At 46.4% G+C, this 17,886-nt stretch overlaps 1 protein-coding gene across 2 annotated transcripts in view; it reads left to right on the top strand.

Moving 5' to 3' along the window:
- LOC144098690 (metabotropic glutamate receptor-like) overlaps positions 1–17,886 on the top strand; it is a 241,144-nt gene that overhangs the window by 179,064 nt on the left and 44,194 nt on the right. For both annotated transcript variants that reach the window (XM_077631506.1, XM_077631505.1), the window contains exon 3: positions 12,304–12,367. The gene's annotated coding sequence lies outside the window, so the exon portion shown is untranslated. The remainder of the gene's footprint in view (positions 1–12,303; positions 12,368–17,886) is intronic.

Consider the following 17,886-nt stretch of genomic DNA (forward strand, 5'->3'; position numbering starts at 1 on the left):
TAGAATGACGGTACTTATATTCCTCTTAACGACATTTTGTTCCGACAACAGGCCGTGATTATAATTGGATCCCCTTCCGCGTCTACGAGACACGGTAGCACTTTCCGCGTTACGCCGTTCGCTGAGTCTTCCGCTTCCCCGAAGCAGCCATTAGTGCAGGCTGTGTGGGAGAGAAATTCCCACTCTCGACTTCATTACGCACGCAGTTAGGAGTGCATTTCAATGGTGCTGATTGTATCGAAGTGATTGGCATACTTTCTCCTGAACGCTTTCCTCAGCGGCGCCTCGAAAGCATTGGTCACGTGTTTCAATAGCAGATTCAGGGTGTTTGCCGGAACAGCTGTTAACTAACGATGGACCTTCCTTTTCGGTAATGCCATCGCGTAGTATGTTCCAGTGGAAAACGGCTATGGTCACCTGCTGACGATGCTTGCAAAGTGGCTTTTCCTAATGAAAATATGGGCCGGGAAGCTGGCGCTATCAAGGATTGAGTAGTTGAAGCGCACAAAAACACAGCACACAGGAAAAGAAAGACACGCGACAGGCGCTATTTTTCAAATGCCCCCGATAAGGTTCTGTCAATGCCCGCAAGAAAGATGTTGCACAATACGGGAGCGACGCACAAACCAATACATATTCCTCTTTTTTGCACATACATTAGACTTCAAAAGTGCTAGGAAGTTATCTACAGATAAACCGGCAGTATTTTTGAAAGCAATCAGGCCGTTCGTTTCGATGCAGGCTATGACAGATGCCATCAACTCTGCATGCGGTATAGAGTAAAAGAGATCAACCACATCTGCAGAAAAAATTCAACCTAGTGAGTTGTTCTCTCGCAGAAATTCAGTGACTGCAAGACTGTTCCTGACGCCAAACGGATCTTTCACAACCAGGTTATTGAGCTGTTTTAGAAGGTAGCGGCTAACGTGATTTTGACAGGCACCTCTTTCGCTGTGTTTTTGTGCGCTTCATGTACTCAAGCTATGAACCAACTTTCCCAAGAACGTGTTCTACTGAAATAGCTATCAAGGATGTTCTGTCCGTCACCGTATAGGGTCCGGGCGGCCCTGAGAGTGTTGTACGCACATGGGAGCGGGAGGATCGGGTCCTGAAAGTGAAGTGCGCATATCGGCGTCCTGGGAGTGAAGTTGGCACCAGCGGGCTTGGGTGTGTCCCTGCAACGTAGTGCACATATCGGGGAGGGTAGTCCTGGGAGGAATGCACACTTTGGTGCGGGGTATTGGGTCCTGGGAGTGAGTGCAGTGCACATCTGGGGCAGAGTGCTTAGCCCTCAGAGAGAAATACACACGTAGGGGTGGACGGTTCGGTCCTGGACGTGAAGTGCGCACATGGAGGTGGGGTTTGGTTTTAGGAGCGTAGTGCGCGCGCACATAGGTGCGGGAGGTGTAGACCGGAGAGTGCGTGAACACATTAGGGTTAGGCGGTGGGTCCCCAGAGTACACAAGTGTGAGCGGATGGTTGTCTCCTGGGAGCGAAGGGCACACTTCGGATAGGTGGGTTGCGTCCCATAGAGAGCAGGAGCAGTGCACAGATGGGATGGAGCAGTTCGGGTCTGGGAGTGACTTGCACACATGGGAAAGGGGGGGGGGGGGGGGTTGAGATTTTGGGAGAGCAGTGTACTCCGGAGAGCGGGGATGGGCTATGAGGGACGCCGTAGTGAAGGGCTCCAGAAATTTCGACCACCTGGGTTTCTTTAACATGACATCGCATAGTACAGTGATCTCTAGAATTTCGCCTCCATCGAAATGCGACCGCCGCGGGAGGGATCTAACCCGCGTCTTTCGGGTCAGCGACCGAGCGCCATAGCCTGAGCCACCGCTGCGGACGTAAAGGAAGTAAAAATGTTGTATGTTATTTATTTACTGATACATGGATCGCCTTGATGACATTGTTGGAGGGTAGACACATTGCACGAACACTTGAGTGCTCTAATTAACATAAGTAGGTGAAAAACCAGCACTACCTGTTCACTTTGATGAGGTGAGTTTTACGCATAAAAACTTCTCTCTTCTAGCGCACATTATTTTGCTAGTGCAGCATTGCGAAAAGTTCTCAGAATTTCCAAGTCACCCACGCGAGTGAGTTTAAACCTAAGAAGTTAGTCACGCAATTTTTGTTCTAAGGTGCCATCATTCACTATTTCGTCTCAGTCGTGGTATTCGATTGCCCCTTAAAATGTTGAACTGCCCATCACGCCATTTAAGGGAAAGTAAACGTGTCTTAAGCGGCAGCTTCACACTTTACCAGGTCATTTCTTCGCTGAATAGACATATAAATGTAATCCAATCTGTGCTCTGCAGGTTAAGTGCGCTGCAGGACCGCTCACATTGAAGTTAGCCTCTTCGTTTCGAGTTTGGTAAGTCATATCTCCTAAGCCGTTCTCCAGCCCGTTCACGGCGAGTGCAGCCGCTTACTGTGCTGCGTTCGCATAAGGAGCAAATGCGCTTCTTCGGTGAAATGACTCTCAAGCTTAGTACAAAATGCGGTAAGCCGCATCAGCCGCGGAAAACAAAGCCCGAGCGCTGACGCGCTCAGAAACTTTGTCAAGGCAGGGGCAGCTATCACGCCACGTAACAAAAAGCGGGAGCAAGTAACCGGGGGAGTAGGCGTGTCCTGAACGGATTCTTAAACACGCTTCATCGGGTGCAACTTCATTGCCTCATCATCATTCCTTCTTCTCTCGGCAGTGGTTGCATGCTTTAAGCTACAGCGACATGCTCAGAGCATTACCCCAATGGTCGGCCATCTATCCGTCCACATCGGGCGTGTCTTTTTTATCTTATCTTTGCAAATATACGTCGTGAATCTTGAACGGAAGAAGAAGGGGGGGGGGGACTTTTGCTCTCGTGCGAAGAAGCCCATCGGGGCCTTTTTGTTTCCGTGGCGCAACGGAAGCCACGAATGATGGCTAGCGATTGAAATAAACACTGCAGTGTACCGACAGGGACCCCTTGGGAACCATTCTGGCGGAATAAAAGGCGTCAGAATAGACGCAATGCCTACTACTGATACTGCGGTGCTTTGGCATGCAGGTCCTCGGCATGCCTTCTTTGCTCTACAGAGCGAGTACGGGGCGAACGACCGATCTTGCTCAACGATGCTCAGCTTCGTGGCAATCATTCGTGCTGCGCATGCGGCACTGTTTTCGAGATAAGCAGCAAGTCAGTTTGTAAACTTGGCTGCTGCACTGCTTACGGCTGAGGTCACTTTCGCGTTAGTAGTGGCCTCTGTATATGCCGATGACGCGACATTTCACGTAGATAGCGCGTTGAAAATTCCCCTAGATATGCCAAAGCGTGGAATCATCTCGTCATGTCGGGTGGTCTGGAAGTGGTATTTACAGCCTAAAACTGAGATTTTCTTTATTTTTTGTCAGTATGTCTTTCTTCTCATTGCTTTTCTTGTATCAAAATATCGATAGCATGAAAACAGTTTAGTGACATGGAGTCATTTCTTAGGGCCGTTTAGTGAAGGCATTAACATTCGACGCGCGAGTTGAACCTGGAACATGCGCTACTTGAATACGCCTGGAACAGAAGCATACTTGAACGCGCTTGCACAGTCTAGGACCCGAAATCCTTGCTTGACATTCAAAAGCCAGAAAGAGTTCAGAATTTTGCCGTCCGTTTTGTTTTCAAAAACTATTGGCGATATTTCAGTGTAACGAGCGTTAAAAAAGCTTTGGGTTGGGACGCACTTCAACAACGTAGGAAAGTTCTGCGTTTAAAATTGTTTCATAATATATTTCATTCAAGAACTGGAATAGACAGAAAAAAATATATAGTTAACCCTGATTATGTGTCTTTACGGATGGATCATTCACTTAAAGCTAAAGAATACAGATGCCGGACTGACCTTCTTAAAATGTCATTTTTCCCCAAAACAATTTCGGAATAGAACAAGCTGCCCCAGGAAGTAGTGTCCATACTGTCAAATGATTCATTTTCTTCCATGCTGTGACAGTTTATTTTTTATATATAATAATTCCGTGTTCTTTCTATCTGAATGTTATTTTTTTGTAACCACCTGCACACGGTGGTATTTGTGTAGTTTTTCTTTGTAACCCCCCCTCCCCCCTCCCCCAACTGTAATTCCAGACAGTGGCGCTTTAGGTATGATGGTAAATAAATAATTAAATAGTAGCAAGCCAGTAATATTTTCTGCGTGGTCGAACTACTAACGTGATGGTGAATGAGGACACGACCGGCTTTCGGGTAGTGCACGTTCCATCCTGCATTCTTTTTTATGTTTTTAATTGTTGATACATCACCAAGTGCGCTGGGTTTTACCTTTCGAGGAGTGAAGCGCGTTTGAAACTGCCAGCACGGATTTCCTTGCAGAACACAAAAACACTATTTGGCATTGAAAATACCTAGACGAATACTTTCCTGTTAGCACGCTTGAAGAAAGCCAGCAGTCACCGAAACCAAGAAGCACAGGGTATTGTTTTCTATTTTTATTACTGGTGTTCATCACTGGGAAATTAATAGTGTAATTATTTTATCGCTTAACGTAACTGATTAGCAACGGATAGGTATACCTAAAAATGTGCTTCCTTTCTCTTTCTTTTCGGCATTTTAGTTGCCTCTGTGAAATCCAAGAGCCTCTGAAATATTTTTTAGCTCCGTAAAATAATGACCTTATGGTTTGCTCCAAACCGCTTAAGTTAAACAAAGCAGCAGCTAAAAAAAGACGAAGAATGTGAATCAATAACAAGTAAGTCGCAAAGCCTGCTATTTTCAGCTAAATACAGTGTTTTCTATCACAAGAAGGGCTCACATACGAACAAGCTTGTTTTTTTTTTTTTAATTTTAAGATAGCAGCGGCATAACTGTTGCAACAAAAAATTATTGTGAAAGCAAGAAAGAAACAAACATCTTGCTTAATGTAATGGTTGCCCACAAAAGTTTTTGTAACATGAAAATGTCTAAATGCTGGGAAGCAGCCTAAGCGGGATTCCAGGAACTGAAGGATATGCGTTTTGTAGTTCCCTGCGCGGCCTGCGTAACGCACCGCTCAGTGCGTGGTTGCGCTTCTTAAGTCAGCGAAGAAATTGACTTTTTTTCGTGATTCCGGTACTACGAAAGTTTTTGTGGGCACATGTACCAATATATTTATTTTAAAGAGACACTGACGATAAGTAAATAAGCCGGTATCAATATAGTACCGCGTTATAATTAAAAAGAGACCACTCTAACCGAAAAGAGGCGTCTATTGGTTAGAAAAGACAAAAAGTAAAATACAGGTGTCGCCATCGCAGGCCAATTTCGCAACTAAAGTGCGTTCGTCAGCATCGATTTTCGGGCGCGAATCCCAGAGGCTACTTCGGTAAAGACGTCACGAGTTTGAATTGACTCGCGGGAAATTTTTTTAAATCGAATTTTCTCTTCAATAAATACCACCTATGCGGCCGGAAAAACTTCGTCTCCAGAAAGAGCCGCATAATCGATTTTTGCCTAGGACAATAGCTGGATGGAGTTGTGCTCGTTGAACAAGGTTGAACGAAGTTCTCAAAATTCAATTGAATTGGATGTCAGCGTGAGTGCATGCAAAGTATCGGTTGCCGTGGTAGTGTGGAGATAATCTTAATTGCCGATCTGACAAAACATGCGAAGTTACGAACAGCGGTTTTGAGCGCCCAAGGTGTTATCATTGTATATTCCAGCATAAATACCCTCGAAAGCAGAACGGATACGAGCAACCACATACACAGTATCCCATTCACAAGCCGCCTGGTCTCTTCTTAACATAAGTTACTATGTCTATAAGAGCCAAATTCGATTTCCTATTACAGTTAGAAGTAAAAATGTAAAATCTCACGTTCTAGGGCCTCGATTTTAAGCTTTTTGCGGATTTGTATACTACATGTTCGTGACATGCGACCCTACAAGGGCTAGGCCTGAAAAAAAAAAAAAGCTCTTACATGTTGTCGGAATAACGCGTGTGCTGTGTTAGAGGTTGCGTAGAACAAGCTGCACTGTGTTAGTGAAAGAAATCACGGTTTATTTCAGCTTTGTTTTCAAGTAAGCTAACCGGGAAGGGACAGGTAAAAATGTTCGCCAACAGCTGGCAACGACCTAGCGCCAAAAGTTTTGCTTCGTGTTATATGCTGTTTAATTAGTTAAAATAAGTTATTATTGTTTAAAACTATGGCATACTTGAGAAATGTTCCGAATTAAAAGTCACGCAACGTCCGACTGAGTAACAAATGATGTTATACGACGAAGAGAAGCTTCATTTTGACCTTTTTGTGCCCTGCGAAGACAACTTCAGAGCATCCCAAGGTGTATATTTTGGACACATGATGTCGGTGGCTGCAAAAATGGCGGCTCAAGGCCGAAAGAATACAGACACGTGCTACTGCACTAAATCTTGAAGCCGCCTGGTTTTGCCTGATTAAGCTAAAGCTGGGCGAAATCATTTTCCGGGTAAAGTTAATATACTGTCCCACGTTTAGCAGATGTATATAAAGTTGTCGGACATCTTGCAGTTAAGTATTTCGCCTAACGCCTAATGTGCATAACGTCTATGCTAACAACGCAAACTTTGCGAATAGGGCTTTCCAACGGCGAGCACTCTCATCGAGTACCGAATACTTGGAAACGTGCATCTTTGTGCGGCATGATATGTTTATAAAAAACAGTAAAGTCAAAATTCAATGTTTTCTATATGAAATGAAGTTACCGGCCATCACCAGTACCGAGTAGAGTTTTCTAATACAAGTCGCCTTCTTTGAAGAGCGTGACTGTCTGGTCTTTCCTTCAATTTGTTTTTCTTGAGTTGCAGATCCTACGCTAACAGTCGGCTGGTGAAAGAGCCTCTATCACCTAAGCTACGGAGCGCCGTACTTAAGTGCTCTCCATCTTGTTCTTTCTGCGAGAGTTAAAAGGAAACTTTTACTTTATTGCCCTATACGTTCATCAATGTTTAATTAGTGTTTTGCTCTTTTTTAATACTTTTAATCGTCCACTCGATCACTGGGTGCCTTTTTAAACGTACACTTTCAAGGGGCTTAGAAAGCCCGCTTCTAAGAAAAGGCCTGCGGTTCTTACAATGAATATTACAAAAGAAAAAAAAAGACGCTACAACCTTCGTTTCAGTCAAACTCCACTGCGGATTAATTAAAGGTCACACGTTGGCATTCACGAATATTTCCTTGAGCAGGATCAGACACGCAAATCGTTTTACAGTGAAAGTTGGAAGAGTGATGCTTTATAAAACCACCTCCCATAGAATACCCCCTTCCCTTCCTTATCATGGTCACATTTTTTTTTTTTCCCAAAGTACAGAATTTCTTTTCTTTTTAAAACTTCGCACACAACGTGTGCAACATAATGTCCCGTTTCCACAAACTGTTGGGTAAACTGGGCATTAACAGAACACGCTTCCAAGAAAGGCTCCCGTACTTCTTGTAAGTCCTAATATTGAGGAAACAATAAGAAAGGATGCCCTGAGGATAGCCATTATAGATATTACGTTGAGAAAGTTGTATTTTTCTTCCTGCTCTGTTCTTTCTCCCTTTATTGTTTCCACTTCTGGCCTAATATATGACCGCGCGATAATGAAAAAAAAATATATTTTCTTTGTTTTGTACCTGTGTGTAAGACTAAGAAGCACACTTCTTTTAGCGGCACACTGGTGATAATATGGGCTGTGATTAAAAATGGCGTGTCACAATTCGCGGCGCTTCGTGTTCTTTGACTCCGCGACGACATCCTCGAACACAGTGATGAAAAATGCCCCAGGGGGTAGCTGCGAGAAGTAATTGAATAAAGCCCTTGCACCGCAAGACCGTGTGACAACGTAAATAATTTCTCTCGGTACTATTGTCTTCGTACTGCTTTGTTCTCTGGTATTTTTATTACTTTTCTTTTTAATGGCATCCGTGATCAGCACAATCCATCTAATTGCTTCGAAGAAAAACGTTGCATGTCTGAAGGAAGCCTCGATGAAAGCCTCCTCAGCGGTACAAGTGTGTACCTGCCTTTTCTGCGTCACCAGCCTCCAGAATGACTGAGTGGCGGTGGCGTTCCAGTGCTGGGCGTGGGCTCTCATCGGGTCGACTGCGGGCGACGTTTTGATGGTGGTGAAATGTGAATGCGCCCGTGAACTCAAATTTCCGGCCGTGCTAAGCAAACTAATGTCGTTGACAGCCGTCCACAACTGCGGTTAAAATAGCGCAGGTGTAAATCCGGCCCTTTAAAATTGTATTTCACTGAGGTAACAGTCTCTACGTGGACCATTGGCGTATTTCGTCATTTTTTGTGATCTGTTTGGAATGCTACAATTGAAAATTAGAGCGTTCAGCAAGGTTCGATATGCCTAATATAAGGATGTAGGATGGCTCCAGGGACATATTTGACGTACATGGTCGCCGTCGTGAAACTATGAGGTATACAAGAAGCCTATACCATGAACCAATATATGCATTGTATAGACATGATTTTAAAAAAAACCTAGATTAAAACATAATAAATTGAAAGTCATTGGTGTGGAATATACGAACGTACTCGATAACTTGTTAAAATTTCCTTATTCCGCTCATCAGGCCTATTGATAGACATTTTCCCATGCACGGGTGCAGATTCGAAACACGCGCACATTTGCTCATGGAAATTTGAACTCAAGTGAATGCATCTTTTTCTCCATGGGTTTGGTTTCACACATAATACGCTATTGCGAGGGGGGGGGGGGGGGGGGGCGACACTTGAAATTTGCTCGGTAACTATTGTTTCTTGGCTCTTCGCCACACGGCGCCGCCACTGGACTCCGAAAGCACGTGTGCGTTACGAGCATGTACGCGACAAGAAATACAAGGGCAAGGAACGCTACCATACAGAAATAGACCAGCTGCTGACCTGCCAGATTTCCTTGCCTCTGGAAAAACCAAGCAAAGTACGTTTTCTTGCCGGTCTTTCAGTGGTAAAAGAGAAAGACACAAGAAAACCAAGACACTGGATTCTGGGAACGGGTCGGAATAAAAAGCTGGTCGAGGGACGCTGTATATGCGGCAGTGTATAACGGACGAATGGAGCCGGCATCGCTGTCGGCGACAGCCATCCTCCATAGCATGTATCGCAGCCCATCTGGCGAAGCGTGCTGCCCCGAGTGAGCCAAGGAGGTACCGCGCAGCATTAGGAGCGTCCGGGCATTCAGAGTGGTTCCGTCCCACCGCGTCAGGCAGCGCAGTCGACTCGGGCGCGACGGGCCAGACCGTGTCTCCGGGTCTCCCCGACTACGAGAGACAAAAGAAGCGAACAAAGAAAAACACACCCAACGGGAACGCGTCGGTGACGAAAACGAGTGGGAGACCGAGAATAAGATGAAGAGGAAGATCCAAAGGGATTGCGGCAATACTAACGACCAGTTTCCCCACCGCGCGCATTTGTGTGCGTGCGTGTCCGTGTGCGGGTCTGCGTGAGGAATCATTTCTCTCTGGCCAACAGACGGCATGGTGTGTGCGAGCGATCGCCTCGTCGGCGGGCGCACAGCTATAGGCGCAAAGAGACCGGATGACACGCTCACTCCTTCCTTGTCTTTTCCTTTTTGTGTGTTTGTTAGCACCCATTGGTTGCCGTGCCGCAAAGCTCTCTGTGCGGAGACGGCTCTTTAAGACACAGGGCAACACGGGCCAAGACAGACCGACAGACAGCCAAACAAACAGGCCTAAAACAAGACGAACCGAAAGAAGGGGGCTGTGGGGCCAAGCCAGCGGGGTTCTGCGTATAGCCGAGGGAGCACGGTGTCAGTGTATACTTACGCCAAAAGCACCGGCGTTTCGCCGTAGAAGAACGAGGGGAACGCCTCTCTTTATGGTAGAGCACGGTCTCCCCTTCTTCTGTCTCCTGGTGCGAGGTTGTCCGCGCTGATTACCGCGTATCCCTGTTTCCGACATGTGTCACCCGGCCGCAGCGGGGACGAGCGAACGCGGGGAAAAAGGCGGGGAAGATTGAAGGCGGAAAAAACAAAAAAGGGGAGCGAATTGATCTCGATCCTCTCCGCACTTCCCCATTCGTTGGAGCATCTGCTTTGCTTCCCGTGTCAACTTGCTATCTTCATCCCTTCGCCCGCTTACTCAGTCTCTCTTGAGCCCCTCCCGTTTTAGCCTATCAACGGTGTCGATCTTTCTCCTTTCAGCCCCGCGTCTGGACGGGAAAGCAGCTAGTCCAGGGGCAAGCTTTGCAGCACATGAAAACGGTCCTAGAGAGGAGTTCGTCCAATGGCGCACACTCTAAACAGGAAGGAGTGAAAAAGAGGAGTAAGCTGCCCGCTAGCGCACTGTCTTTCATGAAAAGAAAGTGCGCTAGGGGATAGTCTACTCCCCCTTTTACTCCCATAATTGTGTTTCGAGTGCACCTTCATTTTGTCAAGAAAGGGACTTCGTCTGTGAGTGATTCAATTGCTTTTATGACCGGAGGTTTTAACGTTTCTGCCGAACTGGTCGCGCTGTTTTCATTGAAATGAAAAGTTTTCACCCGGGTAAGGTGAAGAGCAGACGCTTTGGATCGTGCCGGGTTTTGTACTTAGCTGGCGCACAAATCACACGAGTCAACACACACACGGGGATAGGGAGATGGAGAGGGCGATTCAGAGATGGCGTATGACGGCGATTGCTAATATGCGTGACTTTTTAAGAAGCTTGGCTGAAACGTAAAAGTAAAATAAAGGAAAAAGCCAGTGACGCGCTACACAAACGTGTTCGTCCTTTTTACGGGAATCTCTGCCTTATATTCCCAAATGTGGTTCTTTGCTCCTCTCACTTTCTCTCTGCTCCTGTCGTCCTTTCGCCCCGCAGGAACCTTCTCACGGTATAACAACTAATGTAATGCAACGACGCGTTGACAATCTGTTGCGTATTGCGAGCTGCCCCGATTCGGCATCTCTCTGTTCCCCCACTGTCAACAGATTCCCTTTGGAATAGCGATCTCGACAAACATCTACGTCGTTTCCGATTCGGCTCACTACCTCCGTTTCAGAGCAGTGAGAGGGGGGACTGGAAGAGCCGCGCACTTTGCACCCGGCTCCACGGCAGTACGGACACAAAAAACGAGGAGGCTGCTTTCACGAGAGAGGACGCGCACCTCTATAGAGGCCGGCGCATCCTTTCACCGAGTGCGGGCATTCGGGCAGCAGGTGCAGCCCGTGGCATTCAACACTCGCTGGCATCTTGGCCCCCGGGCGGTCCTTCAATTCCCTCGCGGGCCCACACAGAGGCAGCTCTGGCGAGTGGGATTTGTCGAAGGCCACGTACTCACAACACGATTCTTTCTCGACGTCCTTTCTTCCACCTCTCGCTGCCCCTGCGCCATTATTTTCTTTTCCTTACACCGATGTTCCTCACGCGGCCACCGGTTGGGGAAGTTTCTGAGTAGTGTAATAACGCAGCGTTGATGTGATTGGGGTAGACGTGCTGCTTTGCGGGGAACTAGGATGAATAGTTGTTTGGGCTGTGTAGATGCGTCATGGCCGCGGCCGGTGCTTATTCTAGATACTGTGTGAGCCCCTTTCGGTTTCCATCCGTGTCCCGATACATCGGTTTGGCGCTTTTCTTTGTCTTTTATTTCGCCAGCGCATCGCTTCACACGTGCTGTGATATGATCGGCTTTTATATTTGAACATTCATGTGCAAAGAATGCGCTTTGAAACACATGCTGCAGTAAAATTTTAAAGTAGGATTGCGCGATTAGGATTAACTTTTGCCACTCGCGGGTACAAATTCAGATGCACTCTACAAAATCTTGCCAACAATGCACCGCGTCTCGCTACTGTTTTCAGCGCTGGTGGCAGCGCTGATGCGAAGGTAGTTGTACTGCGCCGACTGGGCGCCTTGCACCGTCGTTGCTACGTATGACGAAATGGGCGCTGCGTACAACAAAGTGCGTTGTACTCTGTGCAGTGCTGTCGTTGTGTTATGCTTCGTAAAAAGCGTACAGGTGAAAACAAAAGTAAAGAGGCCACTCTTCACGCATGATATCAGGAGTTGCTATGTGTGGAGCTCGTGTGGCGCTCCTGGTTATTTTAAGCTATTGCGAATAGAACTGCCCTCCTCAGACTCAAGCCCCTTGGCGCACCAGGATTGGTATAGACTGACATCCCGCGTATCAGCACTTTTTCAGGTTTCATCTAAAATGCAGTGAGTTTCTTCATTTTAACAAAGGCTGAAAAACGTGATCAAACACTCTGTATCGCCGTTCACTCGACTTATATACGTCAGCCAGTCTTTACATACTTGGTTGCTGAGCCTCTAAAATAAATCGTTCCCTTTTCTTCTCTCTGTTTCAGGTTTAACCACCAGACTGCCTTCATGTCTCATCTAGCCATTCGGAGGCTGCATTCTCCAAGGCTTGTGAGTCATTCTTGAACGCTGTGTATTTCCCCTAAACCGAAAGCAGTCAGGTTCAGAGTTTCTAGAGTGAATTAGTACAATGCTACATCTCTGTGAGATAACGATTACGAATACTTTAGGATAGAATTGTATGCTGCCCAATATTTTATGTCATACTAAGTACAACGTCTAGAGCAGCTCAAATAAGACATTAAATTGGCACATTGTGTCTTTCTCCTGTTGAGAACAAGAGCGAAAGTTTGAATCCCTGCAGCGGCTGAATTTCCATGCAGTTACATTTACGTGCACACTGATATTTACGTGCATGCAGGTTTTTTCCCGCACGTTAATTAAAAAATAATTGGGAAAAAACTTAGAGCCCTCCGCTAAGGTGCACCTCATTGATAAGGTGCAAAGTTGTCTCGTAAAACGTCATTCCTTTGTTTTAGTTACATTGGAAGAAATTTTCCAAATTTTAGGTAATCTCCTTGCCTACGACCTATGTGGCCGACTCAAACCACAACTTCACTAGACCAATTAATTTTAGTCAAGCGCATAAAAGCAAGTATTGCATCCAGACCAAGACTGAAAGCTAGTGGACATTACTGCGGGCGTATGCGGCCTTTGACAGCATCAAAATTTTTGGTAATTTCTTCTGCACCTCCTCTCCTCCTCCTCATCCTGTTCTTTTACAAAAGCCGCTAAAAAGTTCGCTCGGAGCACTCCGCGGAGTGCACACTCAGTTTCAACATGCATTTCGCACTGTAACCAAACTAGTTGCCCGGGTCAAGTTATTACGCATGCAATGGTATGAAAGTGGTCGCACATTCACGGAAGCTATACGCTCCAAAGTAAGGGTCATGATCTAATCATTCTCGGAAACGGGCATATGAGGTCGGCCACGCATATATTGACAATCCAGGACCACCTCCCCTCTTGTTGTCCTCATGTGCCTGTGTGTGCGCGCAGCAGCGCCGGTGGTGAGTTCGATCGGCAGGCATCCACTCACTCTGCACTTCTAACGTAGCAAAAAAGAGCCCCGCGGCCTCCTTCTTACGCTCGCTTGCCCGTTGGGCAACGCAACGTACACGCGATTCGAGCCGAGTCCGCTTTCGAGTTGTATTATTTCCGCTCGGAGTGGCAGTTTCCTGTACGCACAACCGAGCTACGTGACATCAGGCACTCGATCGCCTGCAGTGTCGCAATGCACGCTTTCTTGCGCTGAGCACTGAGCGAAGTACCGCCTGCCTTGGCACGCGTGTCGCCGTTCGCCTCGTTAGCCACGTGAGGACCACTCGCACGGTTCCCAACGGCGAATTTAGGCGCGCGAAGCTGAAGCTCGAGTTAGCACGTTCCTCTTGCGCCACTACGCCTACAGCCAAGATCTAAGCACGTCGCCTGTGGAGCGGAATAGCATCGTCAGCAAAGGTGGTGTGACATACGCTGTGTCAGGCGATTTACTGAGGCGGAATCGAGTGACTGATTAGTTTACGGACATAAAATGTTCGCATTTTATTGGAGCACTTAGCAGTCCATTCCCGTTTCCTGGCGCGTACGTCAGATCCGTGGTTTTCTTTCTGAGCTCAACTCAAATTGTTGGCCGGAGTTTGCCTGAAATAAAAATAGCCAAGTCTTTTTTTTTTCAAGCGTGCACTGTGCGCAGGACTACGAAAAGAAAGATGGAGAAGAGAAAGATGTAGATGCCTTAGGACGTCCCCTTGCAGGAGGCCCCTTTTCAGTCGATTACTATGACCTCCTTCTGCATACCAATCTGTACTCATCAACTGAATGACTAATAACAAAAATTCTGATTCTGATTTTGAATGAAGAAGTACCCCCGGAGCAAATTGTTTTTGGTGTGCCCACGCTGCGTACGTAGTCATTTGTTGTGTATATTGCACCCTTTGCAGAGTAGGTAGAAGGGCAAGTGCAGTCGTCATCGCCACTGGTGATTATAGACGTCCCCAGTACCTCACTGAATCAAATGCACCATCATCATCATCAACCTATGTCCACTGCAGGACAAAGGCCTCTTCCACATCTCTCTAATTAACCCTGTCCTGTCCTAGCTACGGCACCCTGTCCTCTTTTGATATTGTCACGGACTAGAAAACAACGAAGTTTGCAGTGGTGTGGCACGGAGCGCTCGCGCTAGGCCCACCTCCATTAAATCGGTCCATCGCCATCTGCCATGTAGTCCTCTCTTCACCGGCTTGCCGTCACGTAACATTTGGTAGAGGTGCGGGATACCTTCATCATCCCAGTCCTATAGCTCAGGAGCCTGCTGTTCACCGAGGTTTTCTGTGGAGTGCTCGTGGCTTCGCACCTGCTGATGCTTCCCCAGCCTGCCTGGTATGCCCCGGCTCCACCACTCTCCTCTGCCCCGCCCCACACCCCGACCAGAAGGCACGACGACCGCCGCCACTGACCTGAGACCCCACTGAACCGAGACCGCCGCTACTGACCAGAGACCCCACTGAACACCCTCCCACATGTGAGAACACGGTCCCCCGCCCCTGCTGTTGGGTGCGTCCACGGGCCTCGGCGCTGACTTCCTGAGACAGGTGGCTCCTCATTCTTCGTGGACCTTCATTCTTCACCCGCTCATCATCTGCTCATCTCTTTCATCGTGACGGCAAACCCATAGTCTTCTCTTCTTGACCATACCTTCTACCACGCCCATCGCCACATCTTATGTTTCATCGTTACTGCAGTCTTCTAGTTCGCACGATCAGGACGATCGCTCGGCAGCCCCGGACTAGAAGACGACAGAGTGGGCAGTGGCGCGGCGCGGAGCGCTCGCGCTAGGCCCACCTCCATTAAATCGTTCCATCGCCATCTTCTATGTAGTCTGTCTTCATCGGCTTGCCGTCATGTAACAATATCATCCAGCCAGGCCTGACCTTCGGACGCCCCTGCTACGCTTCCCACTCTTGGTATCCACTCTGTTACCTTAAGCGATCATCGGTGATCTGCATTCGAATTACATGCCCTGCCCATGCTTGTTTCTTCTTGATTTCGACTGCAATATCATTAACTCGTGTTTTATCACTGATCCACTGTGCTCCTTTCCTGTCTTTTAACGTCACACCTTTCATTTTTCCTTCCATAGCTCGCTGAGCTCTTCTCAGATGAAGTTTAAGCCTTTTCGTAAGCTTTCACATTTATGCCCTACAACTGAGTATCAGTAAGATATAGCTGTTATACCAGGCGCTTCAGCGAAGGTGAACCCAAATTTTTGAAAATAGACTTTTTCATGTATGAAAGCGCTTCCGCGGCACAGCAATAAGCTTCGTTGGTGGACATCAGAAAGCAGGCAGATAATATTAACTAATTTGCTGCTTAACTACTTTCTGATAATTAAATCTCTAACTATAACAGTTAGGTTACCGGTCGTTAGCTATAGTCATATCAGTTTTTTTTTTTTTAGAATTTCGAAAACGCGATTAGCGTCGGCGCTGTGCTTCGCCAAAATCTGTCTATTTTGGCTACTTACGTGCACTGGAAGGGTTGTTTTGCCTCCATGCTTTGCGAAAGGGCATGTATTTTGGCACGATGTTAGCAAAACTTGTTGGCCCACAGCTGCTAGGGTTATCGTGTGTTTGAATTTCTAAAAACTGATATGGCTATTACTAACTAGCGGCTACAAATCTCTAATTGCAACCGGTAGCCTAACTACAATAGTTAAAAGGTTAATTATCAGAAATTACTTAAGCGGCTATATTGTTAAATTTCTTAATCTATTTTTTTAATGTCCGCCAAATCAGGTATTATTGTGCTGCAGAAGCAGCCTTCATACCTCAAAAAGCCTATTTACAAAAATGCTGGTTCACCTTCGCTGTATGTCCGCTTAATTGAGAGATATTGGTAAACTAGTGTTGATCACGTGAGGATACCTGCTAGGTGCACTCCACCCAATCTTATTCATTTAGTTATTTCGCTCTTGTTGTCCGTATCTGCGGTGAATATACCAGTCCTAAATGCATAAGTCGAGTCTAAACTCGGACTTGACCCATGCAAGTTTTTTTTTTGTCTGTTTATCTTAGGCTTACCGTTCTTCAGTGAATCTTCCTGCGACTAAGTCGCGCCGTTACGCAGCTGGTAGTGGTAAACGCAACTCGGCGGTGAACCTCTTGGTTCTCACAGTTCCGCGAGGTTTGTTTGTTTTCGTTTGTTTGTTTTAGAGCTACCTGTTGTTTGGTTTGTTGCTTTAGAGGCTTGCTAGAGGTAACTTTAAAGCTAACAAAATGAGGGCTTTAACAATATTTTGCTACGCACGTGAAGAAGATTGAAACTTTTATAATTTTTATTAAGACTTGAATGGAAATATTGTAGTCAGTAAACAGGACCCAGGAACCTGTTCAGTGGTCATATGCGTGATCCTAAACGCAGCGGATAAGGGGCATAAACGGTGCTCGAGAAACCGTTTTATCAAGCAGCACTTCACAAAGAAGGCATACATATTATGCGAATATAAACAATGCGATATACGATTATGTGTGCACGTCATTTTCGAACGATAGGTAAAGCAGAGTCAGCCAGTGTTAACGGGACATGACTTCAAATGGTTCAGTTGAGGATGACAGGATAAATGCAACATCGTAACGGTGACATTATGTTAGACAAAATTTTCACACAGTTTATGGGAAGACCTCATTAGTTGGTTCTTAATATTTCTGCTATCCCACGAGCGCGCATAAGTGGAATCTCAAAACTCAGACATTATACTGCACCAAACATCTTGTCCAAAACACTCAGGCAAAAATAAAATGCTGTTTGTTTGGCTGTCCATGCATAAATAAGTCTTACTTCCGGTGTTCTATTGTAAAATGTACACCGCGTCAAAAAAAAAACGATAGGGTTTCAACGTAGTTCAACCGGTTAGGCGTGCGAAAACATGTATTCGGCCTGGTTCGCTCATGGTTCTGCTTTGCTGGGTCGTCGCACGTCTGGCGACGATATTAATTCGATGGTAGTTGTAGTTGATGAAGACGGCGATGTGCAATGCACAGCGCGAGAGTGCCTTGCAGTTTAACACGTTTCATTTCGCTGTTCCTTTTTGCTTACTTCTTCCTTCCTCAGCATTCATTTTATTTTCATCCAGGAAATATTTATCTGAAACACTCTCTGTGCCCCCCAATTCTTGGCCAGTCCTCCTATGTGGGTATGTGCCATGGTATGAGGGTAACAACAACAACAACAACAACAACAACAACAACAACAACAACAACAACAACAACAACAACAACAACAACAACAACAACAACAACAACAACAACAACAAACCAACAAACCAACAAACAAATGAACAAACGACTAAACGAACAAACAAATGAACAAACGACTAAACGAACAAACAAACGAACAAACAAACCAACAAACCAACAACACGAGGCGAGATCGGCTCCGGAGTGGCACTTTCTCTTGGTGAAGTACTCACCCTTATTTCCCACCTAGTGCTCTGTTGCTGTGTCTTGCTGAGATGTCTTTCGTGCTGCTTCCTAAAACCTTTGTAAATAGTTCATGTAAATATAACATAT

Source organism: Amblyomma americanum, chromosome 7, assembly GCF_052857255.1.
Source record: "Amblyomma americanum isolate KBUSLIRL-KWMA chromosome 7, ASM5285725v1, whole genome shotgun sequence".
Lineage (NCBI taxonomy): Eukaryota > Metazoa > Arthropoda > Arachnida > Ixodida > Ixodidae > Amblyomma > Amblyomma americanum.